At 47.6% G+C, this 17,570-nt stretch overlaps 1 pseudogene; it reads right to left on the reverse strand.

Annotated features, from left to right (window-relative positions):
* Nucleotides 1–15,708, reverse strand: part of LOC119283742 — a 53,228-nt pseudogene extending 37,520 nt beyond the window's left edge.
* Nucleotides 15,709–17,570: the final 1,862 nt, after the last annotated feature.

Genomic DNA, 17,570 nt, shown 5'->3' on the forward strand with positions numbered 1-17,570 from the left:
ATATATATATATATATATATATATATATATATATATATATATATATATATATATATATATATCCACTCGAATGTAAGTTATAATAAAATATTATTGTTGACATTACCTGAGGGAGTCCTAGATTAGGGGGTGTCTGGATGGCCGGACTATACCTTCAGCCGGACTCCTGGACTATGAAGATACAAGATTGAAGACTTCGTCCCGTGTCCGCAAGGGACTTTCCTTGGCGTGGAAGGCAAGCTTGGCGATACGGTTATATAGATCTCCTACCATTGTAATCGACTTTGTGTAACCCTAACCCTCTCCGGTGTCTATATAAACCGGAGGGTTTTAGTCCATAGGACAACATACAGAACAACAATCATACCATAGGCTAGCTTCTAGGGTTTAGCCTCTCCGATCTTGTGGTAGATCTACTCTTGTACTACCCATATCATCAATATTAATCAAGCAGGACGTAGGGTTTTACCTCCATCAAGAGGGCCCGAACTGGGTAAAACTTCGTGTCCCTTGACTCCTGTTACCATCCGGCCTAGACGCACAGTTCGGGACCCCCTACCCGAGGTCCGCCGGTTTTGACACCGACATTGGTGCTTTCATTGAGAGTTCCTCTGTGTCGTCGCCGTTAGGCTTGATGGCTCCTACGATCATCAATAGCGATGCAGTCCAGGGAGAGACCTTCCTCCCCGGACAGATCTTCGTCTTCGGCGGCTTCGCACTGCGGGCCAACTCACTTGGCCATCTGGAGCAGATCGAAAGCTATGCCCCTGGCCGTCAGGTAAGATTTGGAAGTCTAAACTACACGGCTGACATCCGCGGGGACTTGATCTTCGACGGATTCGAGCCACTACCGAGCGCGCCGCACTGTCACGACGAGCATGATCTAGCTCTGCCGCTGAACAGTGCCCTGGAGGCCGCACCCGCATCAGGTTCGACCCTTAATTCGGAGCCAACTGCGCCGATCGAGGATGGGTGGTTGGACGCCGCCTCGGGGGCTGCGATCCCAACGGCGATCGAGCCGAACACCAGCCCCGCACTCCACGAGACTCGTGACTCCAAGGAGTCGGACTCCTCTCCGGACTCCGAACCCTCCGCGCCCCTGCCGATCGAACCCGATTGGGCGCCGATCATGGAGTTTACTACCGCGGACATCTTTCAGCACTCGCCTTTCGGCGATATTCTGAAGACACTAAAGTCTCTCTCTTTATCAGGAGAGCCCTGGCCGGACTACGGTCAGCAAGGTTGGGATACAGACGATGAACAAATTCAAAGCCCACCCACCACCTACTTTGTAGCCACTGTCGACGATTTAACCGACATGCTCGACTTCGACTCCAAAGACATCGACGGTATGGACGCCGATGAAGGAGACGATGAAGAACCAGCGCCTATTGGGCCCTGGAAAGCCACCTCGTCATATGACGTATACATGGTGGATGCACCAAAAGATGACGACGAGGAGCGGAAGGACGCACCGAAGGCTTGTTCCCTCGAAAAGCAGTCAAAGCGGCGACGCAAGCGCCGCCCCAAATCCCGCCTCGACAGAAATAACGATCACACAGACCCAGCGCTGGAGTAGGGCGAACCGCTGCCGGACAACGGCAATCTGGATAATCAAACCGAACAAACAAATTCTATCAAGGATAATGGTCCGGACGACATAACGCCGGACGGGCACCCGGAGCAGCAGAATGCCCATAAAAGGCTTGTTGCCACCGCGAGGAGTCTTAAAAAGCAGAAGCAAAGGCTCAAGGCTGCGCAAGACACACTCCAAATCAGTTGGAGTAAAATACTCAACACAGCATCGAGGTACGACGACAATCGCCCCTCCAAGAGGTACCCAAAGTGGAAGCTGCTACCTGAATTCGATGAGGAGGCCTCAGACCCCCCACAACCAAATATCAAAGCAGCCACCTGGCCGGATAGACGACCCCTCTACTAACACAGAGCGGCATACAACGCCACTCACAATACAACACGCGACCCATGCGAGGGCTCGCACCCAATGGACGGCGCAACAAGATCCATCTATGGACCACGCAAGCGCGCCCCAGCATACAATGCAACACAACAAACATCCGAACAACGTGGTACACCCAGCTACAGGGGTGCCGCACACCCCCTATGTTTCACCGATGAGGTGCTGGACCATGAATTTCCAGAGGGATTCAAACCCGTAAACATAGAGACATACGACGGAACAACAGACCCTGGGGTCTGAATTGAGGACTACATCCTTCATATCCATATGGCTCGAGGAGATGATCTCCACGCCATTAAGTACTTACCCCTCAAGCTCAAAGGGCCAGCTCGTCACTGGCTTAAAGGCCTCTTCGAAAGCTCCATTGGAAGTTGGGAAGAGCTCGAAGACGTCTTTCGGGCAAATTTTCAAGGGACTTACGTCCGACCTCCGGATGCGGATGATTTGAGTCATATAACTCAACAACCCGGAGAGTCAGCCCGAAAGCTTTGGAACAGGTTTCTTACTAAAAAGAACCAGATTGTTGACTGTCCGGACGCCGAAGCCTTGGGAGCTTTTAAGCATAGCGTCCGTGATGAATGGCTCGCCAGACACCTCGGCCAAAATAAGCCGAGAACGATGGCCGCATTAACAAGCCTCATGACCCGCTTTTGCGCGGGTGAGGACAGCTGGCTAGCCAGATGCAGCACCAGCGACCCCAGTACATCTAAAGTTAGAGATGGAAACGGGAAATCACGGCACAACAGCAATAACAAACGCCAGAATAAAGAAGACAACACGAAGGGCACGACAGTAAACGCCGGATTCAAAAGCTCTCGGCCAGGTCAAAAGCCGCCCTCTAAAGGCACCAGGGATGAACTGGCCAGCCTCAACAAAATTCTAGACCAAGTATGTCAGATCCATAGTACCCCTGGTAAACCTGCTAATCATACCCACAGAGAATGTTGGGTCTTCAAGCAGTCCGGCAAGCTCAACACCGTACACAAGGGGGAGGATACACCAAGTGAAGACGAGGACGAGCCTCCCAAGCAAGACACTGGGGAACAAAAGAAATTTCCACCAGAAGTCAAAACAGTAAACGTATTACACGTGATCAAGGGAAAAAACAACGCGGCACTCCCAGGAAAATATACCCAAGTGCCTGTCACCATGATGTTCTGCCACTGGTCGTCTCAACCGATCACTTTCGACCATCGCGATTACTCAGCAAGTATCCGACACGCAGGATGGGCTGCCCTGGTATTAGACCCAGTAGTTGGCGGATATCACTTCACACGAGTCTTGATGGACGGTGGCAGCAATCTAAACCTAATATATCAGAATACAATCCGCGGGATGGGGTTAGACCCAACAAAAATTCGCCATAGCAATACTACCTTTAAAGGAGTAACGCCAGGCCCAGGGGCTCGTTGTACGGGCTCCCTCCTACTACAAGTTATATTCGGCTCCCCCGATAACTTCCGTCGCGAGCATTTAACCTTCCACATCGCTCCGTTCCAAAGTGGCTATCAAGCACTGCTCGGACGTGAAGCTTTCGCTCACTTTAATGCAATACCACACTACGCCTCCCTCACACTCAAGATGCCCGGTCCACGTGGCATCATTTCAGTGAACGGAAATATCAAGCGATCTCTGCGCGCCGAAGAGAGTGCGACTGCCTTGGCTGCCGCACACTAAAGGCACCCGGACCAGCGAAAGCATCCAATAGGTCGTCAAGACCTCAGACACAACTAATCAAGTCCGGCACCGTTATTTATACTGAATAAATGGTCACACCCCTATTTGTCAATACAAGGGGCTCAACACGCGCAGACAAGTGGCAATTTCTTCTCATCTTGAATTATACATGGTTTCTTTAAAAACTATCTTTTTGCACGACAACTTTTTCACCTAAATTCCTCTCTTTTATAGACGATCATCGTGCTACACCCATCCAGGATACGGCACAACGGAGACATAGGCGCAGATGTGCAGCAGGGACCTGCTCCAAGGATTCTTTTTAGATTAAGACCCTGCGTAAACCTTTTTTACTGTCTCTTGTTGATACATATCCACCGTTGAGAAGGATGCTGACGTCTTGGCATGTGGCCACGCCAGAACAATGCACGTACCTAGACACAAGGGGCTTCTTACAAAGGCCATTATTTAGGCCTGGTTTATACCACAAAGACCGAATACCTTAGGGAGTGTTCAGCGTCGCGAGTTTGGCCCTATATGCATCAGCTCCGAATCATTGTATTTGGTCAAATGTTGGGTTTGCCCGGGTCCTGTGTTTTGGTGCCTTACGTTACGCTTTGCCGGCTAAGGTAGCACCAGGAGAACTACTGCGATTGTGCCCTGGTTCATCCGGACGAGCACCTCAGTAGAGAAAGCCGAAAACTGACTGTCATGATATAGCGTGAGACTGGTCAACCACTTGATGACCTGTTGGAAAGTTAGAATTCCTCCGCCTTAACGAAGGGCCGTTTTCCGGCTAGGCATTTACGCACCCCGGGATCGGGAGAGTGCGGAGCCACCAGGGGCTATCTAGTAGCCCCACTGTCAAACTCCTATGGCTAAGTGAAAGTGCTAAAGCATTATAGTCCGGTTGCCTCGCTCGCTCCGCTATCACCTCCTTAATAGGACCAAGACGTTGGGTTAAGTGTGAACGCGTGTTTTTTGCGAGCACCTCCGCATTATATGCATGGGGGTTGAAGCCGACGGCTGCAATCTTTCAGGTTATACACATGTATACTAAACGGCCGCCCAAGAGGCATCATATTACTTTCAGGCAAAAGTATAAAAATAGCCTTATAAAAATTTATAAAAGCATTTCACTTACAATGAGATTACATATCACTCAAACATAATATCTTTTGAGCACTAGGTCTCTATCAAACGAGCACCCTCAAGAACTTCTTCAAAGTAGTGCTCAGCAGCCATTCGACCTATGGCCGAATCCCGCGCTGCAACAGTGGTAGCGTCCATCTCCGCCCAGTATGCTTTAACACGGGCAAAGGCCATCCGTGAGCCCTCTATGCACGTCGACCTCTTCATCGCATTAATGCGCGCCACCACGTCAAGGAACTGCTGCACCAAGCTGAAATAGCTGTTTGGTTTTGGCCTTTCCGGCCATAGCTGATCCACAACAGACCTCATGGCGAGTCCGGACAACCTATTCAGTTCGGCCCATTCGGCTAATTGGTCAGTCAATGAAAGAGGACGCTCGGGAGAATGGAATTGTGTCCAAAACAGCTGGTCCACTTCACGGTCCGTCTGACCCTGGAAGTACTTGGCCGCATCAGCAGCGCTCGCCGCCAAATCCATATACACATCCTCCGAACTCCACAGCCGATCCAGAGAGGCATACCGTGGATCTCCGAACTTCCTCCGCAACATAAAGGATTTCCCAGCTACAATATCCCCGGCTTCCCGCAGCTCCTCCTTCTTCGCCCTCATAGCGGAGCGGATGTCTTTTCTCATCGCAACAGCCTTCTCAAGGTCCGATGCCTTCGCTAGGTTTTCCTTTTCAAGAATCCGGCAACGGTCGGCGGCGGCTTTTAATTCTATGGCCATCTTGGCCATCTTATTTCGGCTCTCGCCATGCGCGGCCTTCTCGGCTTTCAACTCTTCGGTCGCCTTCAAAGCAGCCGCATTACCAAACCTCGCTTCTTCCTTGGCTCGGGCAAGTTCTGCCTGCAAGGCTTCAACAGTGGCAGCTCCATCTACAGTCACAACATATTAAAGATACCGGTATCATGCTGCTCTTACTATGTGGCATTTACCAGATAATGACACTTACCCTGTGCCTCGTCAAGCCTTTTGTTAACAAGCTTGATGTCGGCGTCTGCCGCATCCAACTGCCATTTTAAATGGGAAAACTCGCTAGTCCGGCTAGCCACCGGAGCTTCCATCACCTGCACATAGAGGCAGTATGGTTATTACCTGGGAATATGATCCTCTGTTCGTCGTCGTTTCCGACGACAACCAGAGTCTCAGGGGCTACTATCTACACAGGGCACACCTAGCATGTGCAGGACTATCATACATTATTTTACATACCTCAAAGCCTGTCAGTAGACTCATAAAAGCTTCATGCAATCTGCTTTCGGCGGACGAGATTCTCTCCATCACCGTATTCATCAGCACACGGTGTTCATCTGAGATGGCCGCTCGCCCCACCAACTCCCTCAGAACATCCAATTGCACACCAGACGGTGCCGGACTCTTTTGTCCGCTCTCTTCGGGAGCCAGACACTGGGAGCTTCGGGGGTCAATGGGATTATCTTCTGGCCTCACCGGACTCGGAGAGGCCCTCCGCGATGACACTTCGGGGTCGCCCGCTTCCGGAGCGGAGGAGTTCGGAGGAGGCGTTTCGCTCTCCATCATCTCTGGAAGAAGATCCCCTGAAGACGGGCTCATTTGAGACGGGCTAAGGCCCGAACTGCAAAGATATATACGGTGGTTATTTTCTCAGAAGAAAAAGACGGCATACCTATACTATTAAAGTATTTCGGGTCACTTACGACTCGCTGGAGAATTGATCCCCCCGCGGACTTTGTGCGGCAAAAGCACCCCCCAAGGTAGGACCCTCTGTGGGAGACTTCTTCTCTCGTTTGGAAGCTTCGGCTTCTGAATCCCCGGGCGCAGTCCTTTTCCTCCTCCGGTCGTCTTCCTTCATGGAGACGCTCACTCCCTCGGTTAGAATGGGCAGCATTGGGGGCCCGCGTCCGCCCGTATTATCCTCCCCAGTATCTTCCTTCAAGGGCTCCGGGCAAGGTGCGACCTGGAGCATCTTTTCCAATACCGGATTGTCCAAACCCTCAGGGAGGGGGGCCGAACACCGAATCAACTTCACCTTTGTTAGCCAGTCCTGGTCAAAAAGCGAACTCTCAGAAATAACTTCGTAACAAATGAGAGATAGTATGTTCGGTCGGAAGATTCCTTACCTGTTCGGCGGCGCGATTACTGCTCAGGCCCACGTCCTCGGTGATTTCCGGACACTCTACCTGAGGTCCGAAGAATGACTTGTACATCTCCTTGTGCGTCAGGCCGAGGAAATTTTGAATGACACGCGGTCCCTCGGGATTGAACTCCCAGAAGCGAAGGGGCCGGTGTTTGCAAGGCTGGACTTGATGAACCAGCATAACTTGTATTACCGCAACCAAACTAAAATCTCCATTGAAGAGATCTCGAATGCGGCTTTGCAGTATAGGCACGTCCTTGGCTGGACCCCAGCTCAGACCTCTGCTAATCCATGACATCAGTTGTGGTGGAGGGCCCGAGCGGAACGGGGGCGGCCGCCCACTTGGCACTTCTAGGAGCCGTGATGTAGAACCACTCCTGTTGCCACAATTCAGACACCTCTGGAATGGAACCTTTGGGCCATGGAGCTCCCGTCATCTTGCATATTGAGGCACCTCCACACGCTGCATGTTGCCCCTCGATCATCTTCGGCTTTACTTCAAAGGTCTTGAGCCACAGGCCAAAGTGAGGGGTAACCCGGAGGAAGGCATCACACACGACAATAAATGTCGTGATATGAAGAAAGGAGTCCGGACCTAGATCATGGAAATCTAGCCCGTAATAAAACATCAAACCCCTGACAAAAGGATCCAGAGCAAGGCCTAGACCTCGGAGGAAGTGGGAGACGAACACGACATTCTCGTTGGGTTCGGGGGAGGGGACGGCCTGCCCTTGGGCAGGCAACCGATGCAAAACCTCGGCGGTCAGATATCTGGCCTCCCTCAACTTTTTGATGTCTTCTTCCGTGACAGAGGAAGGCACCCATCGGCCTTGAAGGCTATATCCGGACATGATTGAAGGTTCGGAGCACCTGACCTGAACTTTGGGTGTTTGAGCTTAAGGTGGGGGAAGGATTTGATTGAGCACGGGAGGGAAAAAATAAAAGCCTTGTCCCTTTATAAAGAGGGTGAATATCAAGTGTCCTCTCCGTGGCCGTTTGGACTTGCGTATAGTCTAGGAGTCCTAGAAGCGGTTGCGTTACCCACGCCCGTATTGATGAGAATCCCGGAATAAGGGGACACGATCTCTGCTTTGACGAGACGTGCCAAGGAAACCGCCTCGCATGACACGCTGAGGTGGGACAATAAAACGATTCGAATAAAGGCTTGGTCGTGGTGCGATGTCACACTAGGGAATACGTCAGCAGATTAGATTTGTGTAAATATTATTCTCTCTATGGCAATATGTAGAAACTTATTTTGCAGAGCCGGACACTATCTTTGTGTTCAAAATCTTCTATGAAGTACTTCAAGGAGGACCCGCCTTGCAATGCCGAAAACAATCTGCGCGCCGGACTCATCATCATTGAAGCCTGGTTCAGGGGCTACTGAGAGAGTCCTGGATTAGGGGGTGTCCGGATGGCCGGACTATACCTTCAGCCGGACTCCTGGACTATGAAGATACAAGATTGAAGACTTCGTCCCATGTCCGGAAGGGACTTTCCTTGGCGTGGAAGGCAAGCTTGGTGATACGGATATATAGATCTCCTACCATTGTAACCGACTTTGTGTAAACCTAACCCTCTTCGGTGTCTATATAAACCGGAGGGTTTTAGTTCGTAGGACAACATACAGAACAACAATCATACCATAGGCTAGCTTCTAGGGTTTAGCCTCTCCGATCTTGTGGTAGATCTACTCTTGTACTACCCATATCATCAATATTAATCAAGCAGGACCTAGGGTTTTACCTCCATCAAGAGCGCCCAAACCTGGGTAAAACTTCGTGTCCCTTGCCTCCTGTTACCATCCGGCCTAGACGCACAGTTCGGGACCCCCTACCCGAGATCCGCCGGTTTTGACACCGACATTACCCTTGAGGTAAATAGTTGGGAGGCGAAACTATAAGCCCCTATCTTTCTCGGTGTCCGATTGAAACTTTGTAACCATAAGTATCGTGTGAGTGTTTGCAATTGTGAAACATTATATGATAGTTGAGTATGTGGACTTGCTGAAAAGCTCTTATTTGACTCTTACTGACGTTATGATAAATTGCAATTGCTCCAATGACTGAGATCATAGTTTGTTAGTTTTCAATGAAGTTTCTGATTCATACTTTACCTTGTGAACGAATTGTTACTTTAACATAAGAAATTATATGGCATTCTATGTTGTTGTTCTAAAGATAATCATGATGCCCTCGTGTCCGTGCTTTATTTTATCGACACCTCTATCTCTAAACATGTGGACATATTTATCCATACCGGCTTTCGCTTGAGGACAAGCAAGGTCTAAGCTTGGGGGAGTTGATATGTCCATTTTTCATCATGTTTTTATATCAATATTTAATGCATTATAGGCTTTTATTACACATTATATCACAATACTTATGCATATTCTCTCTTATTTTACAAGGAGTGCATGAAGAGGGAGAATGCCGGTAGCTGGAATTCTGGACTGGAAAAGGAGCAAATATTAGACACCTATTCTGCACAACTCCAAAAGTCTTGAAACTTCACGGAGATTGTTTTTGGAATATATAAAAAATATTGGGCGAAGAAAGAACCAGAGGGGGGCCACCAGCCAGCCACAACGGTGGAGGGCGTGCCCCACCCCCCTGGGCGTACCCCCCGACCTTGTGGGCCCCCTGGCAGGCCTCCGGTGCCCATCATCTGCTATATGGTGTCTTTTACCCTAGAAAAAAATCATAAGGAAGCTTTCGGGACGAAGCGCCTCCGTCTCAAGGTGGAACCTGGGCAGAACCAATCTACGGTTCCGGTGGAGCCGTTCTGCCGAGGAAACATCCCTCCCGGATGGGGAAATCATCGCCATCATCATCACCATCGATCCTCTCATCGAGGAAGGGTCAATATCCATCAACATCTTCACCAGCACCATCTCCGCTCAAACCCTAGTACATCTCTTGTATTCGATCTTGGTCCCAAAACCTCAGATTGGTACCTGTGGGTTGCTAGTAGTGTTGATTACTCCTTGTAGTTGATGCTAGTTGGTTTATTCGGTGGAAGATCATATGTTCAGATCCTTAATGATAATTAATAGTCCATTGATTATGATTGTGAATATGCTTTGTGAGTAGTTACGTTTGTTCCTGGGGTCATGGGAGAAGTCTTGTTATAAGTAATCATGTGGATTTGCTATTCGTTCGATATTTTGATGAGATGTATGTTGTCTCTCCTCTAGTGGTGTTGTGTGAACGTCGACTACATGACACTTCACCATTATTTGGACCTAGGGGAATGCATTGGGAAGTAATAAGTAGATGATGGGTTGCTAGAGTGACAGAAGCTTAAACCCTAGTTTATGTGTTGCTTCGTAAGGGGCTGATTTGGATCCATATGTTTCATGCTGGTTCGGTTTACGTTAATACTTCTTTCGTAGTTGCGGAAGCTTGTGAGAGGGTTTAATCATAAGTGGGATGCCTGTCCAAGGAAGGGCAACACCCAAGCACCGGTCCACCCACATATCAAACTATCAAAATAACGAACACGAATCATATGAGCATGATGAAAACTAGCTTGACAATAATTCCCATGTGTCATCGGGAGCGCTTTGCTTTATATAAGAGTTCATGCAGGCTTGTACTTTGATACAAAAAGGATTGGGCCACCTTGCTACATCTTGTTTCCTTCTATTACTTGTTACCTGTTAGGATTTATCCGATCACAAAACTATATGTTACCGATAATTTCAGTGCTTGAAGAAAATACCTTGCTAAAAACCACTTGTCATTTCCTTCTGCTCCTCGTTGGGTTCAACACTCTTACTTATCGAAAGGAATACGATAGATCCCCTATACTTTTGGGTCATCACATGCCTACATTCTAGGGGAGTCAGTTCTCTCTCCCTCGACCTATATGCTTGATCTTTGTAAGATAAATCATCAAGGAAAGAATTATTCTCTCCAACAAGCAAGGCCATGAACTACTCTCAGACAACATGCTTGAGCAAACAATTGTATTCATTGATGACAATCAGGGTGTGGCTATAGCGCTAAACTCTATAGACTAAACCTCCCCAAGATTGGGCCTCTCTATGAAGACATATTGGACTTGTTATCTACTTTAGAAGAGCATCGGGTGAAGTGGAATAGAAGAACAACCAATAGGGATGATCGCATCTTGGCAAGGGAAGGTTGCCTGAATAATTTGTGTAAAACTTAGTTTCATGTTTTTCCTCTTTGTATTTCTGACGTTGTAGCTGCTGAGGCCGTGGACTAGTTAATAAATGCATGATTTGAATTCACATAACGTAGATTAGCATGAGTGTTCTTCAACTAATGAGACTGTGATCCTGAAGCCTTTGGAGTATCTTTTTGATAGGTGCCTCTATCTGTATGGAAAATTTGCTACTGAAAGTCCCGCTAAGTGTCCCCTTCCTCCACTCTGAAAAAAATAGAGTTGGATGTGGAGGGTTGTTGTACCAAAATTTTGGCACATATATAAGAAAGCGGGATCCAAATTTCGTGTGAAGCCCGCTTGGCTGAATGCCGCAGCGGGGATCTCTCTCGCGGCAACCCCTGGTCTGCGGGCCGTAGCACTTTGTGGAGGCCAGTGGTGACCCGATCCGTGCGTGGGCGTACGGGGTGGGTCTCGACGAACGGTGAGCGGGCTGTGAGGATCAGACCTCATCGGGTTGCGGTCTCCTGCGGCCTAGCTTGCGTGATGGCGGGCCTGGCAGGGGTCGGTGGATTTCTTCCAGATCGGCCCTGCATTTGGCTTCGTCCAGATTGACGCCTAGTCAAAGGGCGACATCGTCTACGCGACTAATGGCGTTGCCGGCGCCTTCAGCCACGGGGATGATGAGGTGCCACTGGCAGCAACCGTTGAGCAACACGACCTTCTTCATCGCCAGATCTGGAGGGTTGAGCCCCATGGCACTCTCTTCCGTGTAGGCTCCTGTTGATGGCTCATCCGGAGCAAATGGTGGTTGGTGGTGTAGGATTGGAACCGGAGGAAACTTTGGTCGGCTGTTCCGGCCCGGCAGCAGCGACATCTTTCAACGTCGTTGTCCTCCTTGGGGAGCAAAGCCGAGGTCCATCCTATCCACCCCTGACCCCACCCCCTCCCGGACGAAAGTCCAAAATCCGCGTGATTGGACAGCTACGGCGCTATGCGCGTCGTACCCTTCATGAAGGCGCCATCTGGGGAGGCTTGGGTGTTCGGTAGAGGGTTGTTCTGGCGATGGGCTCTGGGTGGCAAAGGGCAGTGGCGCTGGTGCAGAGGTTCACAGGTGGAGCAGTGTGTTATCTACCAGGTGAAGAAGATGAGTATTGGCGGCATGGTGCAGCTGGGATCTCGACGACAGACATGTCTGGATGGATGAGCGGAGGGCAGTGGCACTGTTTGGCACCATGGTGGCATCGACGACAGGGCTAGCAAGGTCGATTCATCAGCAGCCACTCTGAAGATGGATCTGTGGAGGATGGTGGCAAAGACCCATGAGAGGGCTTCGAACCAGTTTGTAGCGCACACCTGGTATGTGGCTTGGTTGCGGCCTCCAGCTTTTGATTTTAGGCTTAGGTGAGAGACCCGATTATTTGGCTCGGACTTACTGTACCCCCTTCATACATTGGATAGGAGCAGCGACAGATGTTTCCAAGATGGTGGATTCAGACATATTGATGTATTACTTTGTAAAGTCTTTGTGAATAACGAATAAAATGGCTGCATGCATCTCCCAGATGCAGAGGCCGGGGCCATCCTCCTTTTTTTTAAAGGAGTAGTATGATGTTCCAGCGATCATCATTGGAGTTGTAATTGGCGACTTAATTAGCTCAGACTTTTTGCACCAATGCAAACATACCTAAGCCCAGAGAAGCTCTTCACGCCATCTGGCGAACCGACAACTTTGTGATCCCTGGATGTGACCTCGCAGACCATCCCCTGTGTTTTGCCCCTCCACCAGCTACTGCTCGTGGTGCCGTCGTACTCTTATAAGAAGGCCACACTGAAATTTCAGACCAAAAAGACATGTTTAACTTGCCCAAATATGGTGATTGGCTACACTCTGGGTACAACAACCAACAACAAGACTTGCTTATAGAGAAAAACAAACAGAACATACAGCAAAACAAAGTACCTAGAGGACCAACCAAGCAGGTATAGGTTTTATACACAGCCCATAGGCGGGGTGGCAACACATCCACGACACACTAGAATATGGACTTCACAATGACATCAACACACGACAATAGTTTTTGTTCACAGGGTTACGAGCCCAAAGTTCCGACGCGAGAATATTCATCTCTGTTTTATGCGCCCCTTTAGTGCTAGACACCCTTTGAAAACCGCTACATCTTCGGAGACACATGGACCGCATAATGCAAGGGATTGTATGGGGCCACACTCTATCCCCTTCACTTGCCGCTACTTAGGAGTCAGGACCACATGCCACGATCTGCTCTTCGAGCTGCATCAAAAGATGAATAACAGGTCAATGATTAAGAAAAGTACCTTCCGAAAAATGATTTAAGATAAGTCTATGGCACGTAATGGTGCTCAAGTCACATGGTTTCACTAATCAGCCATGTTACAAGTTAGCTAGTTTCTTATTTGGGAATTTGGCGAAGCATAATTTAAGTTGGGAAACAAAGAATTTCTACCACTTTTTTTTGAGCTAACCTATGCAACTACCAAACATGATGACAAAATTACACATAATCATTTAACGGCTAAATGATAATTTTTGGTACCTCAAACTAAGTGCTCCAAATCTAAATGTCAAAAGAATTAGATTAAGGATTAAAGATTGTTCCCTCTTCTCTATCTTAATATGACCAATCTATGGGTTATGAAACTAGTGGGAAGTTGGTATCAAAATCCAACATGAGGCACATAAGGTGCGACCTGCATCATGATCTCCAACTCATGTCGCACATTATAGAACTCATTCCTAACAAGAGCCAATGACATGAGACACCTGAAATAATGCAAAAATATCATGTTGTCAAATTCTGAAGAGGTTAACAGAACTGAGATGAACTGGTTCAAAAATTGTAACCCTATATTTCAAAAAATAAAAATCTCTTGCCATATAAGAATTTAGTTGTGCTATAAATAGAAGTCTAGAGCCAACAAATTACAAGAGAACCATCAAAGCGTAGCATATTCAGATAATGAACCGAGTAATATCAACAACGTGATTGCAAATGAAGTGAAAAAGAAAATCAGGTTACTTCTTAACAACGTTAGATTGGTATGAGCTGAAAATAACGACAGAAAAGACAACATGAGCTGGCAGGTTTACATAGAGACATTGAAAAACAATGTTGCGAATAATTATTGTGTAACAATATGTAATAAGCAATTGAGTTTTGACCCTGGTTTGTATTGTATGGCATAGAAATTGCCGAAGTGCATGCAGACGAGGTTCACTTGTTATGCACCGACACTGAAATATGCAAAAAAGATGCAGATCAGGAAATTACGAACTTATCAAACTTATTATGAACTGAGACGTCAACACAATAATATTCTCAAGGAGCCATTTCCTATCATGATTGTCAACTCTATAAATTGTTTGATGGACTAGAAAAAAACCATTGTCGTTATGTGCAATAGCAGATCAGTAGTACCATAAATATTTACAAAACGACAAAGTTTTTCTTGCTGAACCATGAAATTGTCATGAATACCGACAATTCTGCTACACGAGACACAACTACAATCAGGTCTTCTAATTTTGGATATACGACACCCAAATGACATACACACCCTGCGCCTGACAAGTCTGAATAGAAACAACACCGTTCCAATGGAGAAACAGAAAGAATGGACATTGACGTTATGTAGAATTGCAGGTCATTAATAGCAGCCATGCTTATAAAACAGCATTTTTTTCATTCTCGACCTAGAATAATGGCATTGCCTGAAGAACAGACACAATAGTAGAAGAAACGTTTGCAAAACGACAAAAAATCCCCTCGCCAAGCTATACGATTTGATTAACATTGGGAAGAATACCAACAATTTCGTTACACGATATATGACTAAACTCAGCTATACAACGCCAATAAAATGACACAAACCTCAATTGTGCGGCCCTGTCGTGAGGTACACACCCTGTGCCGACACATCCAAATAAAAAACAACATTGATGCCGTGGACAAACTAGAAAAAACACCATTTGAGATACAAAGAATAGCAGATCGCTAATACCAGAAAAACCACCATTAGTAATACATAGAATAGCAGATCATTAATACCAGGAATATTCCGAAAATGACAACAATTTATCCTCATCATAACATTGATATTAATCGGGATACCGGTAACTCCGTTACACTAAAAGCAACTAAACTTGATTCTTCTAATTACGCCTATGCGGCAGTGCAACCGACAAATAAGAATCCTTTGCCCAGTATAATAAACCGATCTGAATCGCATGACATGGACGTAGCAGCGGGCAAACAAACACATAGAGTTAAAAATAAGCAGGTTGAAGAGAGAGAAAGGGTTTATGATGGTCATCACCTGGAGGTGCACGGCATGAGTTGTTGCGTCAGGGCTTCCACCTCGTCAAAGTCCACTTCGGGCTCTTCCAGTCCTCCCTGCGATTTCCAAAGCAGATAATTACGATGAGTCAGTACCCGAGATAGAGAGCAGAGGGAGAGATGATAGAGGGCATGGGGGCGAACATCAGGGTGTCGATGTCGTCGATGATATCAGGCGTCATAGATGAAGAGGCGGGAGACCTCGGCGGCGGTGCCCTCCTTCCGCAGCTCCTCGAACATATATCCTCGTCCACCACGCCCTGGATCGACATCGACCACACCAACGCAAAGGCAAAGGCCAAGTTAGTCGGCCAGCCTGGCCAAAATCACAACCACACAACTAGTGGGGAGGGGAAGGGCGTTGAGCTGCACCCTCAGTGCTGCGGCTGCCATGGCAAGGTGAGGATGGGTCCGGCTGTCCGAGGGACTAAGTAGTGGAGACAGGGGGAATTCGGCTGCGGATTGAAGTGAACGAGGACGGCATCGAGGAGGAGTGGAGGTTGTATAGCTGGGCTCACGAGGGTTTCTCACATAGGCGTTTGGCAGCGAGTGCTCTACTAGCTGTACTGCGTCGTCGGCTGCTACCTCTTGAGCACTACGTTGGTTTTCCCTTGAAGAGGAAATGGTGATGCAGCAAAGTAGCGTAAGTATTTCCCTCAGTTTTTAAGAACCAAGGTATCAATCCAGTAGGAGACTACGTGCCAGTACCTCGCAGCTACACAAAACAAATAAATCCTCGCAACCAATGCAATAAGGGGTTGTCAATCCCTACACGGTCACTTACGAGAGTGAGATCTGATAGATATGATAAGATAATATTTTTGGTATTTTTATGATAAAGATGCAAAGTAAAATAAAAGGCAATGAAAATAACTTAGTGTTGGAAGATTAATATGATGGAAATATACCCGGGGGCCATAGGTTTCACTAGTGGCTTCTCTCAAGAGCATAGGTATTTTACGGTGGGTGAACAAATTACTGTTGAGCAATTGACAGAATTGAGCATAGTAATGAGAATATCTAGGTATGATCATGTATATAGGCATCACGTCCGAGACAAGTAGACCGACTCCTGCCTGCATCTACTACTATTACTCCACACATCGACCGCTATCCAGCATGCATCTAGAGTATTAAGTTCATAAGAACAGAGTAACGCTTTAAGCAAGATGACATGATGTAGAGGGATAAATTCATGCAATATGATAAAAAAACCATCTTGTTATCCTCGATGGCAACAATACAATACGTGTCTTGCTGCCCCTACTGTCACTGGGAAAGGACACCGCAAGATTGAACCCAAAGCTAAGCACTTCTCCCATTGCAAGAAAGATCAATCTAGTAGGCCAAACCAAACTGATAATTCGAAGAGACTTGCAAAGATAACCAATCATATATAAAAGAATTCAGAGAAGAATCAAATATTGTTCATAGATAAACTTGATCATAAACCCACAATTCATCGGTCTCAACAAACACACCGCAAAAGAAGACTACATCGAATAGATCTCCACAAGACAGGGGGAGAACTTTGTATTGAGATCCAAAAAGAGAGAAGAAGCCATCTAGCTAATAACTATGGACCCGAAGGTCTGAGGTAAACTACTCACACTTCATCGGATAGGCTATGGTGTTGATGTAGAAGCCCTCCATGATCGATGCCCCCTCCGGCGGAGCTCCGGAACAGGCCCCAAGATGGGATCTCGTGGATACAGAAAGTTACGGTGGTGGAATTAGGGTTTTGGCTCCATATCTGGTAGTTTGGGTGTATGTAGGTATATATAGGAGGAAGGAGTACGTCGGTGGAGCAACAGGGGGCCCACGAGGGTGGAGGGCACGCCTGGGGAGGGGGGGGGGTAGGCGCGCCCCCTACTTCATGGCCTCCCTGTTGGTTGCTTGACGTAGGGTCCAAGTCTCCTGGATCTTGTTGGTTCCAAAAATCACGTTCCCGAAGGTTTTATTCCGTTTGGACTCCGTTTGATATTCCTTTTCTTCGAAACCCTAAAATAGGCAAAAAAACAGCAATTCTGGGTTGGGCCTCAGGTTAATAGGTTAGTCCCCAAAATAATATAAAAGTGGATAATAAAGCCCAATAATGTCCAAAACAGAAGATAATATAGCATGGAGCAATGAA

This window comes from Triticum dicoccoides, chromosome 4A (genome assembly GCF_002162155.2).
Source record: "Triticum dicoccoides isolate Atlit2015 ecotype Zavitan chromosome 4A, WEW_v2.0, whole genome shotgun sequence".
Classification (NCBI taxonomy): domain Eukaryota; kingdom Viridiplantae; phylum Streptophyta; class Magnoliopsida; order Poales; family Poaceae; genus Triticum; species Triticum dicoccoides.